This window comes from Bubalus bubalis, chromosome 17 (genome assembly GCF_019923935.1).
Source record: "Bubalus bubalis isolate 160015118507 breed Murrah chromosome 17, NDDB_SH_1, whole genome shotgun sequence".
NCBI classification, from domain to species: Eukaryota; Metazoa; Chordata; class Mammalia; order Artiodactyla; family Bovidae; genus Bubalus; species Bubalus bubalis.
This window is the reverse complement of record NC_059173.1, coordinates 30,784,060-30,792,604: the sequence shown is the minus strand read 5'-3', so window position 1 is coordinate 30,792,604 and position 8,545 is coordinate 30,784,060. Positions and strand designations below refer to the sequence as shown.

Below are 8,545 nucleotides of genomic sequence, written 5' to 3'. Positions count from 1 at the left end.
ACCTGGATGAAAGAAGGAAGGCCTAATTGCAGTAGCATAATTGAAGGAATATTAATCTTAAACATTAATCAGTTCAGAAGCAAAGATAGACCTCAAAAGTGTCATTGAATATTTAGAGTAAAAAAAAAAAAGGTAAGCAGAGTTGAAAAGTCATAGCATTTGAATATCTCTTTATTTTTCTATTCACAACGTTTCTCAACTGATTTTCAGCCCTCTTGGAAAGATGACCGTGAATAACCCTTTTATTATCCTAATACAGGAGGTTTGAAATGGAATCTTGAAAACTTTCTTTTCAGATTCATGAGACTTTGGGACTTTTTGCTTGTTACTCTGAGGAATTAAAAAAAAAAATAACCTTTTTCTTAGAAAAAGCAAGTATAAATCAGTTCATCACAAGCAGACATAATGTAAACTCAGATTTGCTTGAAATGCTGCCCTAGGGCTGAGGCCTGCTGTATATGTATGTGAAAGCACTGTATTTGGTGAAAATCAAGGATCAGGAGTAAATCAAGCATGGAGTAGGCTTATTTCCCTGAAATTTAGAATATATATAACCCAGAGAGGTGCTCAGGCACTCATTGCATCTCTCCACTCTCCCCTGTGAATAAGGGGCTGTGAGACAACCCCACAGGCCAGGTCAGCCCAACTCTTCCCCAAAAGGAATTTCACTCCAAATTTAGAAAAATTTCTTTACTAAATAATATATCTATTATATAACAATGCATCTAAACCACTCTTAAAATGATTTCTATTTCAAAACCATTCTCCTTCCTGAGATTATAGAATTAAAACTTCATTACCTAATGAATCAGACTTCCTTGCTGTCATGAAAGTATATCCATGATGGTGAAAGCTCCATCAGAATCCCATTTAGGGAGATTTTAGCTTCATGATCACAGTGACTGGCACAGTATCTTGCATATAAAGGTTCATAATGTATGCTAACAGAATATTCTGGAATTGGTTACAAAGAATAAGAGTGTCTTTGCTTTATTTGAACCTTTGTCTACTGTAGAAGGCATTTATATTGTTTTACTTTATAGAACACTATAAAGTATTCTCTGACAAATTGGAAGATGTAAAAGTATTTGTCTTTGATTGCATATCATTAAATATTATTAAATCTTATTAAACGTCAAGATCTTTTTTGTCATGTGAATTCCCACAAAAAGAAATGATACTGGAAGCAAAGAGAACCATGCAGCTCCTCCCTCCCTGCTCAAGTACAAAGACCCCTCCATGTTCCCTGCCTCTTGTTTGTAGAAAAGCTGACGTCTCTCAGGCCTCCCTGAGTCACAAAAGAGCAGCCTCGAGCAGTTAATGATCAAGACAATAAAATGTCACAGTCTCAGTGTCTGATGCACATTCCTGAGGTTTTTTTTTTAACAGATACTACAGCTGCCACCAGAGGGGTAAAGCTAACTGCATGATGACTAGACTGCAGCTATGACATAAGCTGCACCATCTTGAGCCACATTGAGTCTATGCCTAATACAATTCCAAGAACTGATCTCCAGAGAAAGAGATTAACATTTTGCTTATAATAACTCTATCTTTGTGGGCATAAAAATGAGTGTAGCTTGTTCTGCTTGTATAGGTAGGTGGACAGCTAACACTGTCAGTAAGGAGATGCTATAGAATCATGTTGATGTCTTCCTCACTGAGAAAACAATGCTCTAAGTCAGCAGGAAGCAGATAGAGATGATGGACCTTCACTGCAATCCCATAGAAATGGAATGATGTCTGACAATGGGGAATTGGAAGCAACTCTTTAGCCCTTTCCCTGTTTACTCATTTCTGTCCCCGCCTAACCTTAAAAACCTAATTATAAAAAATTAGATCCCTAGGCAATTGAAACTAACTCCTAATTTGGGCTCTCCTGAATGCACACCATGAAATGCCTGACCTGTTGATTCTTCTCCTAGATAAAAAGAGGTAAGAATTCAGCAGTTAACGAATGACTAGCTCTCCACACACAACTGTTGCTTTAGCAAACCTGCAGGCAGATCACCTGGGCAAGATAACATCTGAACAGAGAGTCAGCCAGCCTGCAGCCACAGAGGAAAATGCAGAACCCACTCTCCTGCCTCCGCCACTCCCTGAGATTCTCCCTCCGTTTTTCCCTTGACTACCATGACTGACCAGAATCTTGGGAGCTGGTCTCAGGACATGAATCCATCTTCTCCCTAGATTGCTGGCTTTTCTGATTAAAGCAATTTTCTTCCTACTGACACTTGCCTCTTGAGTTATTGGAGTAGCAAGCAGCTGAACCTGAGTTTAGTAGTAGTATCAAAATGCTTTGAAACAAAATCATAGGCTGATAGAGTTCAAAATGAAATTACACAATTAGTTTATAAAGCCATCCATTCATTAAACATGCCAATTATTCCAAATCTGAATTATCAATTTTGGATTGCTAAATATTACATAAAATGCTTCATAAACATTATACTATTCAGAGAAAATGCAAAAGTTAGCAATGAAGTTAAAAGGAAAAATACAAATTAAACTCAAGATAATTTCTCTTTAAAAACTAAATTTTTTAACAGGACATTTAAATAGCATGAATCAAGTCAAAGATCATATTCACTGAGTGTGGTGAAATTTACTGTTTCATTCATAAGTGGTTTCTAGTTAAAGATATTTCTCAATGTATGGATAGAATATTCTTTTGAAAGATTAAAGGATTGTAATGTGCAATCTAGGGGGGAAATGCACACAGCTATATAGAGTTTTGATCAAGTTATTCCATCCCTGTCTTTGTGGTCCTGCCTCCCTTGAAAGATGTTCTGACATGTTAACCTAGCATACAAAATACAAGGCTCTATTAAGTCAGTCACTTTTTATGATCAGGTTTTACATGTATTATAACATATTTTTTAATTGAGCAGTAGTTCATGATGTAATTTTGGATTAATAAAATCTACAAATAATCTAAGATCTTAAAATACACATTGCTTCTTTGCATAAATGTGAAAACAATTTTTTTTCATAGATCAGAAGATATATATTTCACATTTTCTCACAGTGTATTAATTCATTTGTCTCCCAAGTGTTAGTTTACTGTTTACTTCCTTAACAAATGAATGAAATATATTTATAACCATGTCTTTTCAAGAGTATTTGTTTGAATAGGTTTGGTTAAAGGTGTGCAAGCAATTCATGAACACTACAATTCTGTTATGTTGAAAAATATTATTCATTAGGACAAAGAACTTATTAATTTGAACTTTCTAGTTGCCTTCAGAAAAAGACTAGAAAAAAATATCTAACTAAATTTTTTGCTTAGAGACAGTTTTGGATCTGTGCATAGCTTCTATTGACAATATCAGAAAAGTTGTTAGTCTGAACTAAATAGCTAAACAGGTGATGCCTTGAAATCCTGTTCTTCTTGAAAACTACAGCAATCAAAAAAGTAACCATCAAGAAAACCATCAATCCAAAGGCAAAGTGAAATTCTCCCTTAGGCTTTCCATCCTTTAACCTGAATGACAATTCATCATCATCATTATTTTTTAGTGCCAAGACAATTTAAGTGACAATGTTTAATTTAGCTTAATTTATAAGTTCAATGGTCTTATACACTGAAAAAGATACAGTTCCAACCTCTTGACCACTCATTTCTTAGAATATATTTACAAGTAGACTAAAAAGAAAAAAAAAAATCCTATGTGGTCAACTAAGGTAATACATATACATAGTACTTCCTATTTAAATTCCATATTTCAGCAATTCATGTTACAGACATTATTCTACATCAAAAGCATCTGTAAAATTTAGGCAACAGTCAAAAAATACAAGTCAAATACTGATCAGGTTGATTCAATCAGCCTCTTCATGTTGTTCAAAAATGAACAACAGGCCATGAGGACCACCCACCCTTGTAAGCAGTGTTTAAATATGAGCACGTAGAAGATGGGACACAAGAAAATGATACAGACTTTTTATGTAAAATACCTACTTTCCTACCATTCATAATACTAATCAGAGTTCTAGTCTGGGGAGAAGAGAATGATGCAGTGAAGGAGGAAAGTAGGCTGGAAAGATGGTTTCCAATCTCCATTTCCAAGATGGCCCTAGGTAAAAGTGCTAAGTCTTTATCAGGGATCGTGACAATCCCCTTTCCCATCCCTCTGCAAATTTAAGTGTCAATCACTACTAAGCCAAAGAATACAGTACTTTCTAAGTTTACATATTAAATCAAGTAAGCTACTCTTTTAGGAAGTATGATAAAGTGAAATGAATTCTTTTAGGATGGTATCTGCCATCACATTTTGATGAAGAGATAAGTGATGCCTTGTTCAGAGGAGATAAATCACAGCTTGGTCAGGAAACTGACCCTGATTACCCTGTGTTTCTTAAGGAGTCAAGGCTCTTTGCACATGGCTATTCAAATCCCTTTTCATGGTCTGATGTTAGTAATAGGATATCAATTTGACTAATATTTCAAAGAAGATAATTTTAATATTTACTTAGAAAACATGACCATTGTCTAGTACTGCTGGGGAAAAGTTCTATATAAACACAATTGATATAACTATATCTAAGAAAAAGACAGCTTCCTTTTCTGGTGATAGAAGCCAACAGTCATTTTAATTTAGTTTAATTTCCTCTTCATATACATTAATACAGGCATTAACTCTTCTATCAGTTAAATAAGCCTTTTTCCTGTTAGGAAAAAGTGACTTTTTAAAGGAAATGGTTATTATCCTTATGAAACATACACATTTATTTGAGAATTAGTAGAAAATACAGACACTGCCTTGCAAACATTCTTCACTGCTTAGTCTATTAACTCTGACACAGTTCACTTTCCAAAAAACAAAAACAAAAAACCTTATTTACCCACTAATTTCTAATAAAATATTGAATACCTTCTCAAAATGTCAGCAGAACATTTTTTGCTAGCATGGGAGTTCTAAATGATTTCCAAATATGAATGATGCCCAAAGGTTCTGAACAGAGACTCCTGAATGGCAGGGTGAGTTTACAGAATTGTTAAATGCCCAGATCAGTCCTGGGTGTTCTTTGGAAAGAATGATGCTAAAGCTGAAACTCCAGTACTTTGGCCACCTCATGCAGAGTTGACTCATTGGAAAAGACTCTGATGCTGGGAGGGATTGGGGGCAGGAGGAGAAGGGGACGACAGGGGATGAGATGGCTGGATGGCATCACCGACTCAATGGACATGAGTCTAGGTGAACTCCGGGAGTTGGTGATGGACAGGGAGGCCTGGCGTGCTGTGATTCATGGGGTCGCAAAGATTCGGACACGACTGAGCGACTGAACTGAACTGCAATGCTCCACATTACGATAATCTCTCAATCTCACTTTCACTTCAAAGTAAATAGAGATACTTTTCATGAAAATCCTCTTTTCTTTCTAGAAAGATTACAATGTCTGAGGAAGCATAACAAATATTAAGCATAAAAAACCTTGACCTAGAGCCTTCTGAATGTAAATATTAGAGAGTCACCATGCAAATTAATTACCTATATTTTCTAGTCCATTTGGTTGACAGTCTATAAAAAATGTATATTTGAGACGAAAGAACTGCCTTTTCTTTTAGGATTTCAGTGTTTTGGCTGATCTAACTTTCCTGTGGAACTCATAGCAGGGCCCACTTTTCCATTCTAGATGTCATCAGGAATTCACACTGTCCCTGGCAACCACTATTTTTATCAGGCAAAATATATATATCTGTAAGTCTCATTATCCTCTGCCATTTACCAGTCTGCAATCCCTGAATAAACTAGTCTATGTTTGAGTTATAGTCACTTATTTGAGATCAAAACTTTTAAAATCTACTAGCATACCCTGGAATTTTAATTTTCTCTACTAGGTTTCCTCCTGAGTAGAATGCAACTGCTGTTCATTTATTTTCCAGATATAATTTCCAACATAAACAAAATATAGTCAGATTGAATCAAGAAAATCTTAATATTTCGAACTGAATGTCTCTTGTCACTTTCTGTGTTGTGTATCATTAGAAGTCTTCATATCTCAATATGTCTCAGGTGAAGCTAAAATAATACAGACTTGGAAAACTTCATCTTTCAATAGCTTGCTTTACTATGTACAATAAGGACTGACCAGGTGGCACTAGTGGTAAAGAATCTGCCTGCCAATGCAGGAAATGGAGATCCGGGTTCAATCCCTGGGTCAGGAAGATCCCCTGGAGGAGGACATGGCATCCCACTCCAGTATTCTTGTCCACAGAATCCCATAGACAAAGAAGACCGGTGTGCAATCCATAGGGCTGCATACAGTCTGACACAACTGAAGTGACTTAGCATACGTACATGTGCAATAAATGTGAATGGTGTGTTAACATAAAAGATTATAAAATTATTTTTGTGTAGCTGTTACAAAACAAATCTAAGAGAAAGACATGTAGCCTTCGTACACATTCCTGAAGAAAACTTAAGTCATTAAGGGTTATTGATACTAAGTATAAAATAAATGGGCTTCCCCAGTGACTCAGTGGTAAAGAATTCGCCTACAATGCAGAAGACGCAGGAGATGCAGGTTTGATCCCTGGGTCGGGAAGATCCCCTAGAGAAAGGGATGGCTACCCACGCCAGTATTTTTGCCTGAAGAATTCCTGGACAAAGGAGCCTGGTGGGCTATAGTCTATTCGGTTGCAAAGAGTCAGATAGGACTGCCAGACTAACACTTTCACTAAACAAGGCATCATTTATACAAGGCAGGAAACACACACAAAATAGTTCATTTCAGCAAGAATGTCATTAAGAGACTCTTTTAGGAGGGTTATTTTCAAAGTTCTAAGGGAGGTCATATTTTAAACAATGAAGCAGAAAGTGGCTGGAGTAGGAAAATGGGCTCTAAGGAAATAAACCTAAAAATTTGTCACTTGAAGGAAATGAACAGAGAAATTGAAGATAAAGAAAAGCAGTGTTTCAAGAGGGACTCTACAACATTTCAGAACATCTAAACATAGATTGAAGGTCAAGGAGAAATAGCCTTGTGGAAATAAAAAGACTAAAGATATTATTGCGTGAATGCTAAGTCATTTCAGTAGTGTCTGACTCTTTGTGACCCTAAGGACTGTAGCCCACCAGGTTTCTTTGTCCATGGGATTCTCCACGCAAGAATACTGGAGTGGGTGGCCATTCCTCCTCTGGAGGATCTTTGAGACCCAGGTATTGAACCCACATCTCTTGAGTCTCCTGTATAGGCAAGTGGGTTCTTTACCACTAGGGCCACCTGGGAAGCTCCAAAGACATTATTAAGGTATAAATTTTAGAGCAATTTCTTTCATAGTTAGAAAGACATGTTTTCAAAGACCCAGATTAGCTTTGCAGGTGAAGGTACAATTATTCCTCTGACTGGTGGAATAAAAACATGAAGAATATATTACATTGGTAAATAAAAGATCTAAAACTCCCTTTATGCCTTTTTCCATCACTGAAAGTAGCTTTGTTTTAATGTGTTTCCCCCAATAAAGATCAATTCCAGTAATGAAAATCTTGAAGTAGAACTTTATTTCCTCAACATACTAGACTAGTATTTGATTTAGGTTATTTATAAGACAGTAACCAAAATCACCGCAGATGGTGATTGCAGCCATGAAATTAAAAGACACTTACTCCTTGGAAGCAAAGTTATGACCAACCTAGATAGCATATTCAAAAGCAGAGAAATTACTTTGGCAACAAAGGTCCGTCTAGTCAAGGCTATGGTTTTTCCAGTGGTTATGTATGGATGTGAGAGTTGGACTGTGAAGAAAGCTGAGCACCAAAGAATTGATGCTTTTGAACTGTGGTGTTGGAGAAGACTCTTGAGAGTCCCTTGGACTGCAAGGAGATCCAACTAGTCCATTCTAAAGGAGATAGGTCCTGGGTGTTCTATGGAAGGAGTGATGTTAAAGCTGAAACTCTAGTACTTTAGCCACCTCATGCGAAGAGTTGACTCATTAACTCTGATGCTGGGAGGGATTGGGGGCAGGAGGAAAAGGGGACGACAGAGGTTGAGATGGCTGGATGGCATCACCAACTCGATGGACGTGAGTCTGGGTGAACTCCGGGAGTTGGTGATGGACAGGGAGGCCTGGAGTGCTGCAATTCATGGGGTTGCAAAGAGTCAGACACGACTAAGCGACTGAACCGAACTGAACTGAAAATACCATAAATCCAACTGAAAATACATAAATCCATAAAGACATAAATCCAACTTTTCCTCAACTCATGGATTTTAATTGGTAACCATAATGTCACATTTTGGTTGGTATACTCCCACAGTAACACCGACTTTGGTAGGTATACTCCATATCAAGGAAATATGGTATTTTTATTTCCATATGTAGATTCATTTTGAGGCTATGAGCTTAGAACATGCTGCAGAACATAAATATTAATACAAACAATGTAATACTGGCAACTATTTGCAGAGCAGGAGTAGAGACACACACACACAGGGAACACACTTGTGGACACAGACGGGTAGAGAGGGTGGAGTGAATTGAGATACACTACCATGCATAAAATAGATAGCGAGGATGGGAAGCTGCTGTACAACACGGGAA

At 37.0% G+C, this 8,545-nt stretch overlaps 1 protein-coding gene across 5 annotated transcripts in view; it reads right to left on the bottom strand.

Annotated features, from left to right (window-relative positions):
- Positions 1–8,545, bottom strand: part of GRIA2 (glutamate ionotropic receptor AMPA type subunit 2) — a 178,705-nt gene that overhangs the window by 7,568 nt on the left and 162,592 nt on the right. The window lies entirely within an intron of this gene.